Below are 16,224 nucleotides of genomic sequence, written 5' to 3' on the forward strand. Positions count from 1 at the left end.
CGATCGCTACGTAGCGACCGAGCTTCGGCTCGAGCTAGGTCGCTACGTAGCGACCGAGCGGGACGATCGCTCGGTCGCTACGTAGCGACCGAGCTTGGCTGAGCTCGGTCGCTACGTAGCGACCGAGCGGGACGAGCGCTCGGTCGCTACGTAGCGACCGAGCTTGGCTGAGCTCGGTCGCTACGTAGCGACCGAGCGGGACGAGCGCTCGGTCGCTACGTAGCGACCGAGCTTGGCTGGGCTCGGTCGCTACGTAGCGACCGAGCGGGACGAGCGCTCGGTCGCTACGTAGCGACCGAGCTTGGCTGGGCTCGGTCGCTACGTAGCGACCGAGCGGGACGATCGCTCGGTCGCTACGTAGCGACCGAGCTTCGGCTCGAGCTCGGTCGCAACGTAGCGACCGAGCGGGACGATCGCTCGGTCGCTACGTAGCGACCGAGCTTGGTTTGTTCGGTTTGAATCCCAAAGGATACTTCTTCGTAAAAACCTCGTATAGGTTATTTTTACGAAAATTACATCTCTTCTTTTACTAACTCTTTCGGAAATACGATCTCCGAGGATTTTCGGGTGGTAATTCCGTCGTAACCGTTTTTGACCCCAACAGTTAGCCCCCCAGCCCGTTAGGATCATGCATCGTAGGATCCTAGCGTGCGGTTAGGCATGTTTGGCAAGTTAGGCGTGATGGATGGAATTAATATCCGAAAGTCCGAGCTTGAATAGTAAATCCTCATGTCTTATAAGAAGAGAGGTAACTTGTTCCATAATTTTTTCACTTTCTTGTTTTTCTCTAAGATCTTTCAAAAAAGAACTTTCTATCTTTCTCTCCACCCTTTTCCTCTATTCTCTCAAGAGAAGTGTAAAGATGTCGAGCAAGAAAAAGTTTGCGAAAAAGGGTCTTCGTTCGCGTCCTTATGAAGAGCTCGTCGTTCCGAAGATGGAGTTCGTGCCTCACTCGGTGCATCCTGCCGAGAACGAGGCATGGTGGGTTGCTCATTATGGCTCGTTGACTCCTCCCAAGGAGAAGCCGTTCCCGGTCCTGGTCCATCGTGGAGTCGAGGAAGAGGATGCAAGCAGGACTACTGACGAGTTTCTCGCGACGATGCGATCGTTCTACCACATCCCGGATGCTGTGGAATTCCGGGTTCCCTGCCGCGGGGAATGTGCTAACAATCCCCTGGAGGGTTACTTTACTTGTTATGAGGCGTTCGTAGTGCGTTGTCGCCTCTGGTTCCCCATACCCGAAATTCTCGTACGAGTGTTGAACCGTTTCGAAGTTGCGATAAGTCAGTTGACACCCCTTGCCATTCAGCACCTTATTGGGATCCTGATCCTAAGCTACGAGCATGGCCTTTCCCTTTCCGTCGATCATTATGAAGCGCTTTTGAGGCTTCAACTTGTCAGGGATACGGATAAGCATAGGTTGGTCCCTCGGAAATTTATGTCAGTGGTTAAGAAGTTTATTTCGAACTTCAACTCGTGGAAGAAGTTCTTTTTCTTTGTCCGTATAGACGCTGCATCCGTCGAAGAGAGTTGCATTCCATTGTTCCGAAGGTTGCCGAATGATCGTCCCTTCATCAACCCTCTTGCTCCATTCCCCGAGGACATCATTTCGGTGAGGGATCTTCTCAGGAACGGTCCCTTCTTCTGGACTTCTTTCACGCCGAAGAGGGTTCGGAAGGCACTGAGATTCGTGCAACCCGGTCCTGCTTTGGACGCGGACACGGGAAGCGACTCCGAACCCGACGACCAGAATCCCGTTGAAGCTCCGACAGCTGCGCCGGAGTCGAGCTCTTGGAAGGGAAAAGATGTCGATCTTGGCGACATAGAGTTTTCGATGGATGACTCTATGCTTCCAGGATGGGATCCGAACCTTGCTTACGGCGACGGGAGCGGTTCGAGCGAGGCTCCTATTCCGGATTTCGATGATTTCTTTGCTGGGCTGCCATCGGGTTTTGATGCTCCTCCTCCTACGAAAGAATCGGCGAGGCCGAGAGTCGTTGCGGAAGGATCTCGCATCATCAATGGGGTTAGTTTTTTTTTGAGAATTTTTTGGTGATTGTCCTATGTATATATTTATAACATGCCAATCGATTTTGCAGGGCCTGAGCTTGCTGGGCTCGGCCATTGAGGCGGGCCATAGAGAAGCCATGGTCTACCGCTTCAAGGCGGAGAAAGCGGAGCGGGATCTCGCTCGCGTGCAAGGCGAGATGCTGGAGCGAGAGGCGCAGCTTACTCGTGATCATGCGCGGGCTGTTCGTAAAGCGGAGAGGAAAGGCAAAAGAGAAATCGTCGAGGTGATGAAGACTCGTGCATCGCAGTTCCAGGTTGAGTACGGGAACCTCAAGAATGCCTTTACCTCGGTGGGTGATTTTCGCGAGTGCCGCGGTTCGGTCGGAAGTCTTTGGAGGACGCGAGCCGACGACTATGTGTTTGAAGAGGAAATGAGCTTGATGAAGAGTGGGATGAGTGACCGTGCCCATGCTGAGGCGCTTATCCCTCCGATTGACGAGAGGATTCAAGGGTTCTGGGATTCCATCCCGGTTTCCTCTGATACCGAGGAGGTTCCGACCGGTTTTCCCGATGGTGGCGAGGAAGTGGATCGTCCCGCGGATGCGTTTGGTGCTTCGTTGTCCGGGGACTTTGACTTTGGATTATGAGGGATGGATCAGTTATCCTTTTATCTGTTTTCGGCCGAGTGTGGCCCTTTGAATTTGGATTTCGTTTAGGCCTAGATGGCCGTATTTGTATTTACCGGGACTGGCCGTTGGTGGCTTTGAATCCCTTGCCGCTTTACGCGGTTTATTTATATGATAAATGTTTTGTTTCGAGTTTTCCTGAGTAGGGTTGAAGTAAATACGAGTTGTCGTCTCGTATTTAGTTCTGATTAGACGTTCAATCTGTTGGTTCGTTCGTGATTTTCGTAAAAATTTACTTATCTTTACGATTTTCGAGAACATTGAGATATGAACGGAGAGACATGGTTTAGGATCTCGTATCTTTTAGATATCATGCCTTGAGATGTTTGAGACCAGAGCGTTGGGTTTAGGGCAAGACCTAGGTTTACTTTCGGTTAAGGTTTGTGCGGTGACTAGCCGGCTATCGTTTTTCCTGTTGCGATTTCTTCCTGACTCGCACCGATTTAAAGTCCGCGATATGTTCTCGGCTTATATGACTTGTATGGTACGAATCGAGCATCTTCTCAGAATCAACTGGAAGTGCTAAACCAAAATTTCGGATTTTTGTTGTAGCGCGCTTTTGTCCTTGTGCTGGACGTTTTTAAAGATCAAAAGAGTGATCGAATTGCGTTTGTTTAAGACGGCTGGCGTGTTCGTCGGGGCCAATCGACGAACGGGGTGTAAGGTTTTTGGTGGTCGCGTTCGGACAATTTGTTAGCATTGTCCTCGAATTTTAACTTTTGCGACGTCTCGCAGTTATTTCGAGGATTATGCGTGTATTTTTGTGTGTTTGAAAGATGATAATCTTTACGATTTTTGGGCCGGAAGGGGCCGCAGACAAGAGTCTTAACGTTTTCAGGCGTGTCCTGAAAGTTTCTTTTGTGTTTTACTGAAGCGTAAACGTTTTCGATAAAAAGGACAACGTATATTGTAGTAAAAGTTTTTGAAGTTTCTAAAAACTCGATTACAATAATGAAGATTTTTCTAAGTGGGAGTATACGAGTATACGCACCCACTCCCCCCCCCCTTTTAGAGAGGGGGATAGCTGAACTCGTCTTTTGACGAGCTGCCTACGTACCCCTTTCGAGGATCAAGCCATCTCGTAGTTCTGTTTCATGCCGCGAGTGTTTTTACTCGGCGGTAGATGTCGCGATGTCCGCCTTGACCGTGTCGATCGTGGCTGGGTCGACGCTATTTTCCGGATGTTCCGGTTGAGTTGTCGTGTGGGCTTCGGATTTATGTCGAGCTTCGACGTCCGCTGCGTTTGCGTCGATAGACGATTTTACTTCGTCTTCTCCCGGGGCGCTTTTGGCTGAAGATCGATCTATCTTCGCGCGTTTGCCGTTTGCGGAAGCCGTGATTTGCCTTAACTTATGCTCCGCGAGGAAGCATAGTCGCGACTGTTTTTGGCATCCCCAGATGGCCGCGACTCCGCTCGGCGTTGGGAACTTGAGACCCAGGTGGTAGGTTGACGGAACTGCCTGCATGGCGTTGAGCCATGGGGTTCCCATGATCACGTTGTAGATAGCGGGATGATCGACTACCGCGAATTCGACGATTTTCGTGATCTCCTTGGCCATGACTGGCAATTGGATTGATCCGAGAGTCATCGACACTTCGCCTGAAAAACCCGTGAGTGGTTTTGGCGTCGGAATTACTTCTCCGAGTTCGATACTCATCCGCTTGAGAGTGTCGCGGAAGATTACGTTGACCGTGCTTCCCGTGTCGACGAGTACCCTTCCGACTTCTAAATCTCGTATGACGAGATCTATGACGAGCGGGTCGCAGTGAGGTTGGTCGATACCGCCGGCTTCTTCCTCTGTGAAGGTGATCGAGCAACTTTGGCCGTCTCGAGGAGGAGACCATGTAGGCCAATTTGCACTTGATTCTGCCTTCCGTTGGTAAGCCTTGATGGCCGACACGGTATCGCCGCAGTATTGTGATCCTCCGATGATCATATTGACTCTGCGACGATTGTTATCGTTCCCTTTGTCATCCGGCCTCCTACCGCGTTTATCCCCAGGATGGTTTCGTTGAGGGGATTTTTCAGCGGGCGGATTTCTATCCGTCTTTGGAGGCCGATCAGAATCGAGGATGAGATCCTTGACGCTAGTTACTTCCGAAAGCTCTCCAGCGAGTAGCTTCGCGGCCAGTCTTGCTCCCAAGACTTTGCAATTGGTCGTGGAGTGTCCTCGGGATTGGTGGAACTCGCAGAAGGTGTTTTCGTCATACCCTTGATTGCGAGTCCATGTGTTGCCCGTGGTCCGGCCTTGATCCGAACTGATCGCATAGTTATGCGCCCCTTGGAGATCTTCCCCCTCGTGATGGACGTACTTGTCGTTACGAGAGTTCTTCTTTTTCCCCTTCGGATCTGCGTCTTTCGAGGATGGTCTTGCCGGCTTATGTTTTTGCGATAAGACTTTAGTTTCTTCCTCGACTATGATGTAGTCCGTTGCTTTGTGGAGGGCGTCCTGGATCGTTCGCGGTTTGTCGAGAGTTATCCATTTTCTGAATTTCGACTTGTACCAGAGCGTCTTTCTCAGCGCGTCGATGGCCACTTTGTCGCTTATCCCGCTGACCCTGGACATTATCAGCTTGAACCGACTGATAAACTCGCGGAGGGGTTCGTCTTCCCTCTGGGAGAGACTCCAGAGGTCAACATCGGAGGTTTCCCTGTCTATGAATACAGAGTACTGTTTGAGGAATTCCGATGCGAGCTGTCGAAAACTCCCGATGGTGTTGCGACGAAGGCGTGCGAACCATTCGAGCGCTGCTCCTTCGAGATTTTCGACGAACAGGCGGCAATAGCCGGCATCTTTTTCGCCGTCCTTCAGTCTTGCTCTTCCCATCGCGATGTGGAAAGCCTGAAGGTGCGCTTTTGGATCGGCCGTACCATCGTACTTCGGTACTTTGATCTTTCCCGGATCGGACACCCTCATGTCCGAAATGCGACTGGTAAAGGGGGTCTTTCGAGCTCCTTCCAGCAGTCGATCGATCTCGGGGGCAGCACTAGTAGCATGATGGATTTGAGACTTTACGGCTCTCACTTCTGCCGCAGTCTTAGTGATGTAGTCGCGAAGATCGCGGATATCCGATGTCTCGTCAGTAGATTTCCGAGCCTGTCGGCGTTTACTGCGAGTGAGCTCGGTTTGCCTTTCGGCTAGTTCCTCTTGTTCGTTCCAATAGGCGACTTCTTCTTCTTCCGTCATTGGTTTTTCGAACGGGGAGCCTTCCCGAGCGGATCGGCTTCTGGTCCTTCTTGGATGTCTGTCTACATCCTCGTCGGTGTCGTTGGAGACATCGCTAGGATCCAGGTCAATGTGTTCGGCTTCGTTATCCTCCGAGTCCTTTGCAGGGGGCGGAAGATTTTCAGGGTTCCCCTTTTCGACGGGAGATTTCTCGCTAGGGTTTTGACCGGAAGGTCGTTCCCGCGCGAGTCCTGCTCTATCGAGTGGGGTGGCGAAGTCGAGCCTCTTCCCGCGGATTTTGGTGGTTCCGCGGGGACGGATAGCTTGGGTTCTTGCCGTTAAGGTTTCAACCTGTTTGGTCAAGGTATTCACGAGCTTATCCTGTTCTTCCGACCTTTTCTCATAGGTGGCGAACATCTTTTTGAACTCCTCGAGCGTCGCGGCGTTGGCTTGCGCGTTGGCCGCGGATACGTCCGCTACTGGAGTGTGGAGATCGGTGCCGCTGCCTCCATTAAGAGGAGTTTGCACGTTATCCGCGTCGTTGGTTGACATGTCAGATTGTGTGTGGCTTTTGCGGGTTAGATTGATCCGTAAGTCCCCCTCCTTCTAGCGCCAAACTGTGGGAACCGAAATTCACACTGTCGATTTCCGTTTAAATAAGGAAACTAAGAAAACCCTAGTTTCCCAGAGGACCCGGATATCTGTTAATTACCACACGTCAAGCAATCAGAACACGAGAATAACAACGATAAAAATAAGAAATCGAAAAGAGAGCAAAGTAGATCTTATTCCGAATCTGCGTATGAGCGTTACAACAAGGTATAAGCCTGGGCTCGAGAGCTGTCGGCGAGATTCCTAGTTCTAGCAACCCTAAGACGGCTAAACCTAATTGAGTCGCAGCTCGAAATAACAAAAACGGAAAATTGCCTAAATTGCTCTAAGTGCTAAGTTTGCTCTGAAAAAGTTCTCTCTTCTGCTCCTCGCCTAGGACTCCTTATATACTAGCTCCAAGGTCGGTTTACGCTTTTACTCTTCTGCCCTTAAGCCGTCATAGCATAAAATGGAGATTTTCCATTTTTCCCGTTCTTCATAATTATCTTCAAAACTTCCGTATTTATCCGCGGAAACTTGACATTTATCCGTCCTCGTGGGCCAAGCGTAAACCATGCTGTGGTTTACGGGCTTTTGGTTAGGAAAATCGTAGGATGGGCTTCGAATCGTGTTTTAGGTCCCTTTGGGCCGTTTTCCGACTCGACACGTTTACTACGAGTTTTCCGCGGTTTCTAATCCGCGAAGTTTGATCGATGAATTAGATAGCGGGAAACATGGACTGAGCTTGCTACGGTCTTCGGGAGATAGCATTCGAAGGTTTGACGAGAATGCATGGACTGGTGTCGTATCGATGTTCGGAAAGGTTCAATCGCTACACAGCGACCGAACTTTGGCTCGAGCCCGGTCGCTACGTAGCGACCGAGTGAGACGAGTGCTCGGTCGCTACGTAGCGACCGAGCTTTCGCTTGAGCTCGGTCGCTACGTAGCGACCGAGCGGGATGATCGCTCGGTCGCTACGCAGCGACCGAGCTTGGCTGAGCTCGGTCGCTACGTAGCGACCGAGCGGGACGATCGCTCGGTCGCTACGTAGCGACCGAGCTTGGCTGAGCTCGGTCGCTACGTAGCGACCGAGCGGGACGAGCGCTCGGTCGCTACGTAGCGACCGAGCGGGACGAGCGCTCGGTCGCTACGTAGCGACCGAGCTTGGCTGAGCTCGGTCGCTACGTAGCGACCGAGCGGGACAAGCGCTCGGTCGCAACGTAGCGACCGAGCTTGGCTGGGCTCGGTGGCTACGTAGCGACCGAGCGGGACGAGCGCTCGGTCGCTACGTAGCGACCGAGCTTGGCTGAGCTCGGTCGCTACGTAGCGACCGAGCTTGGCTGGGCTCGGTGGCTACGTAGCGACCGAGCGGGACGATCGCTCGGTCGCTAAGTAGCGACCGAGCTTGGCTGAGCTCGGTCGCTACGTAGCGACCGAGCGGGACGAGCGCTCGGTCGCTACGTAGCGACCGAGCTTGGCTGGGCTCGGTCGCTTTGTAGCGACCGAGCGGGACGAGCGCTCGGTCGCTACGTAGCAACCGAGCTTGGTTGGGCTCGGTCGCTACGTAGCGAACGAGCGGGACGATCGCTCGGTCGCTACGTAGCGACCGAGCCTTGGCTCGAGCTCGGTCGCTACGTAGCGACCGAGCGGGACGATCGCTCGGTCGCTACGTAGCGACCGAGCTTGGTTTGTTCGGTTTGAATCCCAAAGGATACTTCTTCGTAAAAACCTCGTATAGGTTATTTTTACGAAAATTACGTCTCTTCTTTTACTAACTCCTTCGGAAATACGATCTACGAGGATTTTCGGGTGGTAATTCCGTCGTAACCGTTTTTGACCCCAACACTGGTTTCGGAACCAGAAGAATGACTAGTTTTTGCAAGTTATTTGAAAGATATTAAAGCCCTGAAAGAAAGTTTCCTCCGATCAGAGATCGTCCATGTACAAAGAACGCAAAATACAAAGGCGGATAGCCTAGCACATAGTGTTAGGAAGCAGCCGTCTTTCGTCGTTCACATGAATCAATATCTCCCGGTTTGGTTTACAGAGTCTGTATGAGTCTGTATAAGTAGATGACAAAAAAAGCATCACCATTTGTGTAACTGCTCGGTTTAGACTTCTTATTTAATGGAACTTCGCCGAGAAAAAAAAGTACAAATTTTTATGCCATATATTTGTCGAAAATATTTTTGGTCAACATATTTTTATTAAACCCATTTAGAGTATATCCAAAAGGATTTTCTATTTTAGAGTTTGCAAAACTCTATATTTAAAGTTTTTAGGTGTTTTTTTCCAAAAATAAAATTTCAAATTTACTTCAAAATTATTTCTAATTTATAATACGGTCCTAATATTTGTTATAATTAATATAAACCCATACAACTTTTATAAATAACTAGCACATATATAAAAATATTGCAGTAATATTAATTAATAAAATATTATACTAAAATATAAAATTATAAATAGAAGTACATAATTAAATATTAAGCTACAAGCAAAATACCACATTATTTTATATAATTATTTATGTAATGCTCTATTTTTGGTTACACAAAATTTGTTTGGACAATATTTTAGAGATTCCGAAGAAAATTTACTAGACTATTAATGTTGTTGTAATATTTCAATTTGTGTAATAATCATGTCTTCATTAATCTTTTAAAAAAGTTTTTTTATTACATTTTTTGTAATTTTCTTGTTGTCTAATTTTAGTTTTAAGTATTATAAGTCTCATTTGAAAAAAAAATATTTCATTTTATGTGTAAAATTTGAATTTATTAAAATAAATTTTATATACTATGATATACAAAAGTTTTAAAGAATAAAATGATAAATGTTAAAATACTTAAAAGTGATAAATGTAATGTTTAATTAATTAAAATGACCAGAATGCAAATAAAAAAATAAAGCTTTCAATTTGGAGTTTTGAGTAATAAAACTCTAAATATAAAGTTTTACTCCTTAAAATCATAAATTTGAAATCTTGAAGTTTTTTTTTTTAGAGCAAAAAACTTTTATATTCGAAGTTATAAAATTTTTTTCGAAGATCCTTTCACGATAATACAAGAACAGAGTGATAAAACTATATAAAGCCTGATGGCCCAACACATACTAAAACATGAGCACGTAATGTCCTGTGAGAACACGTGTCAACGCATGTGATAAGGTTTCTGAATTGCTATCGGTATAGCCATGGAGTCGGAAGAACCGGAGAAAAAGTGCTGCAAACGATACCAGAAACGATGTATCCATGTTGGCCTTAATGCCGAATCGCCGATTGAGTTGGACAATCTTCTACAGATCACTAGTAGATTGAGCTCTGAGATTGACAGTGTAGCCGGATTCAGAATATTACCGGAACTTTCTGAATAGAACTCTGATTCTACTTATTCTGATCTTGAAAGTGAATCCTACACTTTCAAGTCTTCAAACGCATGAAAAAGCTTTGTTGAACATATCTATAACAAAGACTGATACTCATATCATAAAAGAATTGAATATTAACCAGTGACAGGGAAGAGTAATCCAAGACCGTTGGGGTGAGACATCACTAGTGAAACCAGATCTGTCTTTTAAAACCGACCAGACGATAGAGACTCTGCAACGGTGACAAGTTTTCTACTTTCAACTCAAAACCAATTAGCGATTAGTGGATTTGCCCAAGTCTCTTATATATTATTTAAATTCCTTACATATTTCCAATGTAAGATCTTCTCTCCAACACCTTCTCTCGATAATGGTGCGTATAATCATTAATCTCGCAGAACCCATCATATCTCTTCCGAGATAATGCTTTATTTTTTAGCAATCTCATCGGAACTGAGTCTTCTATGGATGATCAGGTAATAGGATGGTCGGGCCGCTGTCCGGACCGGATTAATAGGTCAGGATGTTAGGTCTGCTCTGATACCATGTTAAGCTAGATGAGCTTCCAACCTAAAACCAATTAGTGATAAGTGGAGTGGCCCCCACTTATCACCAATTGGTTTTAAGTTGGAAGTCCAGGAAATTGACATGGTATTAGAGCCCGATCCACGCAGTCCAACATGATCCACATCGATATAGCCTAAAGTTGGCTCATCGATTTTTGTCTGAGCATTCCAAAATTAACGCTCAAAAAACCATTATCTCAAAAGAGTATATTAGACACAAAATATCTCATATCGGATAGTGGAATAGATCATTAGTAATATATAAGATAGATGGACAACTCCACTTAACAACAATTGGTTTTAGGTTGGAAACCCATCTAACTTAACAAACAAAAGAATAGATCTGATAATAATCGGAAGGGACAAAAGAAAACTGAACAAACATGATAAAACCGATCAATATTTTTACATAATCAGTATCAAAAAGAAACAAAAAAAACATGAGATCAGATGGTGACCGGCGATAGAAGTTGCCACCGAACTCAAAGTCTTTGTCGGAAAGTTTAGGTATATCCATCGAAAACTAGTGTTTGACTTTATAAATTTCTTCTTTTTTTTTGCTATATAATTTTATCAAGTTTCAAAAGGAACATTATTTTAGGTGTGACGATCCCTCAAGATCCAAAATCCCTATTTAGCTAGCTTTGAAATTCCATTTTTTGTTTTTATTTAGAGATTTTTGTGGAAAAAAAAACCCTCAAAATATTTTAGCAATGCATAATTTGGTCCATCGTATATATATGAACAGGGTCCATTATATATTTGGACCAGGCCTGCCTACAAATAAGAAGTTTCAGCCACTACCTCTTTTCTTATAGCCCGAAGACAATAAATTCGTCCCCATAAACAAAACAAGAAGTGTTTCAGCAGCTACAATATAATAAAGCTATTTAAAACAATAAAAGTTTTTCTTGTAATAGTAATCATTAAAATGTTGTTCAACAGAGAATTAGAGCACCCCAATGAAAAATCATAGTTTACGGATTCTAAAAATACATATATGTATATATATTATATATGTGTATAGGTTCTAAACTTTACGGAAAACTCAACCCAAAATATCTCTGTAAGTTATTTTGGGTTGGGTTTCCTGCAAAATTTAAAACTCCACAATTACATACACATATATGTATTTTTAGAATTTCTAAGCTAGAACTCTCCATTAGAAGTGTTTTTACTGACTTAGAGAAAAGTAGCAAATTGATAATATTGTATTTGGAGCGAATCATGTATAGCGAATTTAAAACATTTGCTTTGTGTTCTTAAATTAATCTATCTATATTATTATTTGCAAAGTGAATTTTCACATCAGAGATTTCACTTTAAAAGTTAGAGTGATTAATATTGTTTATATCCTTAATGAATAAAATATATAAATTACCTAAAAAAAATTAAACTATTTTTATTAGATAATTGGTTAAAATTAAAAATAATAATAAGAATTATCCAAAATCCAAAAACATATATTAAAATAAAAAGATAATTTTTATATATACTGTGTTGTTATCTAAAAATATTTTTAATAGAAATTAAAAATTTAAAAACCAGAAAGAACATATAACTAAATATTAATAAAGTAAAATTCTTAATTTTATATAACTGAAAATAAAATATTGAATGATTTTTAAGATTTACCTATTAATATTAAATAAATGTACAAAACATATTTTAAAAACTTATACCTAAGAATGTTCAAATGCAAACATAAATAATAATTGGTTAAAAAGTAATATAAATAATAATGTATTATTATCATCTTTTAATTAGTAAATATGTATTAATGAATAATTACAAAATGTTTATGCCGGCATCAGGCGAAACACCTATCAAATTCTTACTGAATTTTACTAACCTTAAAATCTTTGAGTCGGCCCTAATCGTATTCAATATAACGTGTAAATTTACAGTTGTCGAACAACAATCTTTTAAGTGATTATCAAAAGTCAAAACGTTAGGATACTAAAAATACAAGCAACAAAAGCTTGCATGCATGGATAATAGTGGGCCAAATTTTAAATATCCCAAGCTGAGTCCATTAAAGTTTGCATGCTATGTGCTGCATATTTTGTTATGCAGTGCGGATCCAGAAAATTTTGTCACCTTAGTCATAGTTTGTATTGTAAACTTAGACTATAACAAAACAAGAAAAAAACTAAAGAGAACAAAAAGAATTGCATGAAGGGAAGAGAAGAGAATTAAACCAACTGAGTTGTTTTTTCTTATGAAATCTAGCTTACAAATCAGTCTTCTTTTGTTTAATCGGTGTCAATTGATCTTATTTTCCTCTAAGTGGATCCGCCTTTCCATTGTTATAAGCAGAGGCGAAGCAAGGTTGATCAATAAAGGGTGCACGAGCACCCAGTGACATTTAAATATTTATGATTTTACACTAGACATATAAGATGTAATTGATTAATTTGGTTATGTTACACCCCTGGTTATGTGTTGTCTTTTTCACTCAACAAAAAAATTATGTTTGTGGTAATAAGTGAGAGTTAAAAATAGAAATTATCTCTTGCTATCTTTCTTCTTTCTTAAAGTGATTCCACTATCTTGTATGTATGCTTCTCTCTACCACTACTGTTTAACCTACTCATCCAACGATCAGGGGCGAAGCCAGGATCATTTTCTAACGGGTGCATAAGATATACAAAATTTAGATGGGCTAAGAGGGAATCGAAACTGAGATTCTGAGGGGGGTGCACTTATGCATTAAACCATCACAACTAACTGATTTTTGTTGAACGTTTGCATACTAAATAGCTATTATTAATAATATTATGGGTGCATGTGCCCCCATAGTGGCTGTACTAGCTTCGCCCCTGCCAACGACTAATTAAAAATCATGCAAGTCGAAGCAAAGCCAAATGACAATACCAACGATGGCAGGTTTATTGAGAAGGTGGCTATTTGGATGGTCACTCTGCACTCTACATAGCTGGATCTTGGTATGGCCGGATGAAACATTAGCTTTGGTCCCCAATTTTTTGGGATGGCTTTTACATTGATATAAGACTCTAAATTATAGAGAAAAAAAGTACTAGAATTCTAAAGAAATGTTTCAAGCTCTCACATTCTCAGATCCGGCCATGACACTCTAAAACCATTGGTTGTGGTTTACATCCATGACCGGGCGGTTCATCACACCGTTGGAAGGTGTGATATATCTGGTCAGCATAGGTTCAATAGAACTAAGCACCTAAAATAATCTCAAAAATGTTGTTTATAATGAGAATCAAACACATTACCAAAAAATAAACCGAAAATCTGTCGAACAACTATAGCAAAGAGATTTTAGTAATTATATCCTTAAATAGTTTATAAAAGTTGGCACCTACAGTTTTTGATTTTATGTGTTTTGAATTAAAAAAAATGTTGGTTCTGATGAGAATCAAACATATTATTAAAAAAATGTTGGTTCATATGCTTTCGAAGACGCGAAACCTGAGTGCCGACATTTGTCACTTCCTAAGGTTGAGGAGGTGACTCAAGCCGGCCTTCTCCTATAGTATAAATAAGGGAGCTGTGTTTCATTATGAAACCATAGTTAAATCACCAAACCGTGATACGAATAGTTAGACGTCCAACTTACTTTAGAGGCGTCCAAAGAGTAATTTTTGATCAGCTTAGGTCGAATAGGCTTCGGTAAGTTCTTTTTAAGTTTAGATTTCCTTTCCAGCTTAGTGTTCTATCCTGAATACAAATATGAGGTTAGTTTATCCTAATTATGATTGGAACACCTTAGAACCAAAGTTTTTTTCTAAGAGACCCGAAAACCAAATAAATCATACTGTGTAGTTTTCTTATTCCAAAAAGCCAAGATGAGCCTTGGTTATGCTTGTTGATGTACTGCAAAGCAAGTGTGAGAATTTATTATGATTATTGATTGTCTTACTTGGCAATGATGGTCTTTCTTGGTATGATATGATATGAATGTTATATTCATGGTACATGACTAGGTAGTTAGTTAAGTGAACGAACATGGTATGCTTTAATATTCTTATGAGAACCTAAATAATACTATCATGACGAGATTTTTATGATTGTTATGATTGAGGATACTGATATTGATTGGTGTGGTTGATATACATGACTGCTTGTTGGTCGTTTGACCTAGATGATTAGTATGTTGAATGGTTATGATATGTATGAGTATTATCATTAGGAACTATATAATATTATTACTATGCATTATGGGATTATTGTTGGGGTCAAAAACGGTTACGACAAATTTAACATTCAAAACGTCTGAGGAAGAAAATAAGAATTTTTCCGAAGAGTATTTTTCGAAATAGACTCTTTCTTACGAAAAAGCTTTACGGAAGAAAGAATCGAGATGTCCGACGAAAGCTCGAAACAGGTCGCTACGTAGCGACCGAGCGATCGTCCCGCTCGGTCGCTACGTAGCGACCGAGATCAGCCAAGCTCGGTCGCTACGTAGCGACCGAGCGATCGTCCTGTTCGGTCGCTACGTAGCGACCGAGCTCGAGCCAAAGCTCGGTCGCTACGTAGCGACCGAGTGATCGTCCCGCTCGGTCGCTGCGTAGCGACCGAGCGATCGTCCCGCTCGGTCGCTACGTAGCGACCGAGCGATCGTCCTGCTCGGTCGCTACGTAGCGACCGAGCTCAGCCAAGCTCGGTCGCTACGTAGCGACCGAGCTCAAGCCAAAGCTCGGTCGCTACGTAGCGACCGAGCATCGTCTCGCTCGGTCGCTACGTAGCGACCGAGCTCGAGCCAAAGCTCGGTCGCTACGTAGCGACCGAGCACTCGTCTCGCTCGGTCGCTACGTAGCGACCGGGCTCGAGCCAAAGTTTGGTCGCTGTGTAGCGATTGAACCTTTCCGAACATCGATACGACACCAGTCCTTGCATTCTCGTCAAACCTTCGAATGCTATCTCCCGAAGACCATAGCAAGCTCAGTCCATGTTTCCCGCTATTCCAATTCATCGATCAAACTTCGCGGATTAGAAACCGCGGAAAACTCGTAGTAAATGTGTCGAGTTGGAAGACGGCCCAAAGGGACCTAAAACACGACTCGAGGCCCATCCTACGATTTTTCCTAACCAAAAGCCCGTGAACCACAGCATGGTTCACGCTGGGCCCACGAGGAAGGATAAATGTCAAGTTTCCGCGGATAAATACGGAAGTTTTGAAGATAATTGTGAAGATCGGGAAAAATGGAATATCTCCATTTTTATGCTATGACGGCTTAAGGGCAGAAGAGTAAAAGCGTAAACCGACCTTGGAGCTAGTATATAAGGAGTCCTAGGCGAGGAGCAGAGAGAAAACTTTTTTCAGAGCAAACTTAGCACTTAGAGCAATTTAGGCAATTTTCCGTTTTTGTTATTTCGAGCTGCGACTCAATTAGGTTTAGCCGTCTTAGGGTTGCTAGAACTAGGAATCTCGCCGACAGCTCTCGATCCCAGGCTTATACCTTGTTGTAACGCTCATACGCAGATTCGGAATAAAGATCTACTTTGCTCTCTTTTCGATTTCTTACTTTTATCGTTGTTGTTCTCGTGTTCTGATTGCTTGACGTGTGGTAATTAACAGATATCCGGGTCCTCTGGGAAATTAGGGTTTTCCTAGTTTCCTTATTTAAACGGAAATCGACAGTGTGAATTTCGGTTCCCACAGTTTGGCGCTAGAAGGAGGGGGACTTACGGATCAATCTAACCCGCAAAAGCCACTCAACGATCAGGAACGGTATGCAAGATTCGACGTGCGCGAACGTCATCTCATTCAAGGGGGGAGAAGCAATCGATCGAGCCAAACCTCGAAACGATCTCCTTGTTATCGAGTTGACGATTCGAGATATCGACGTCGCTAGAGTA

The sequence above is a fragment of the Brassica napus genome, chromosome A1, assembly GCF_020379485.1.
Source record: "Brassica napus cultivar Da-Ae chromosome A1, Da-Ae, whole genome shotgun sequence".
Classification (NCBI taxonomy): domain Eukaryota; kingdom Viridiplantae; phylum Streptophyta; class Magnoliopsida; order Brassicales; family Brassicaceae; genus Brassica; species Brassica napus.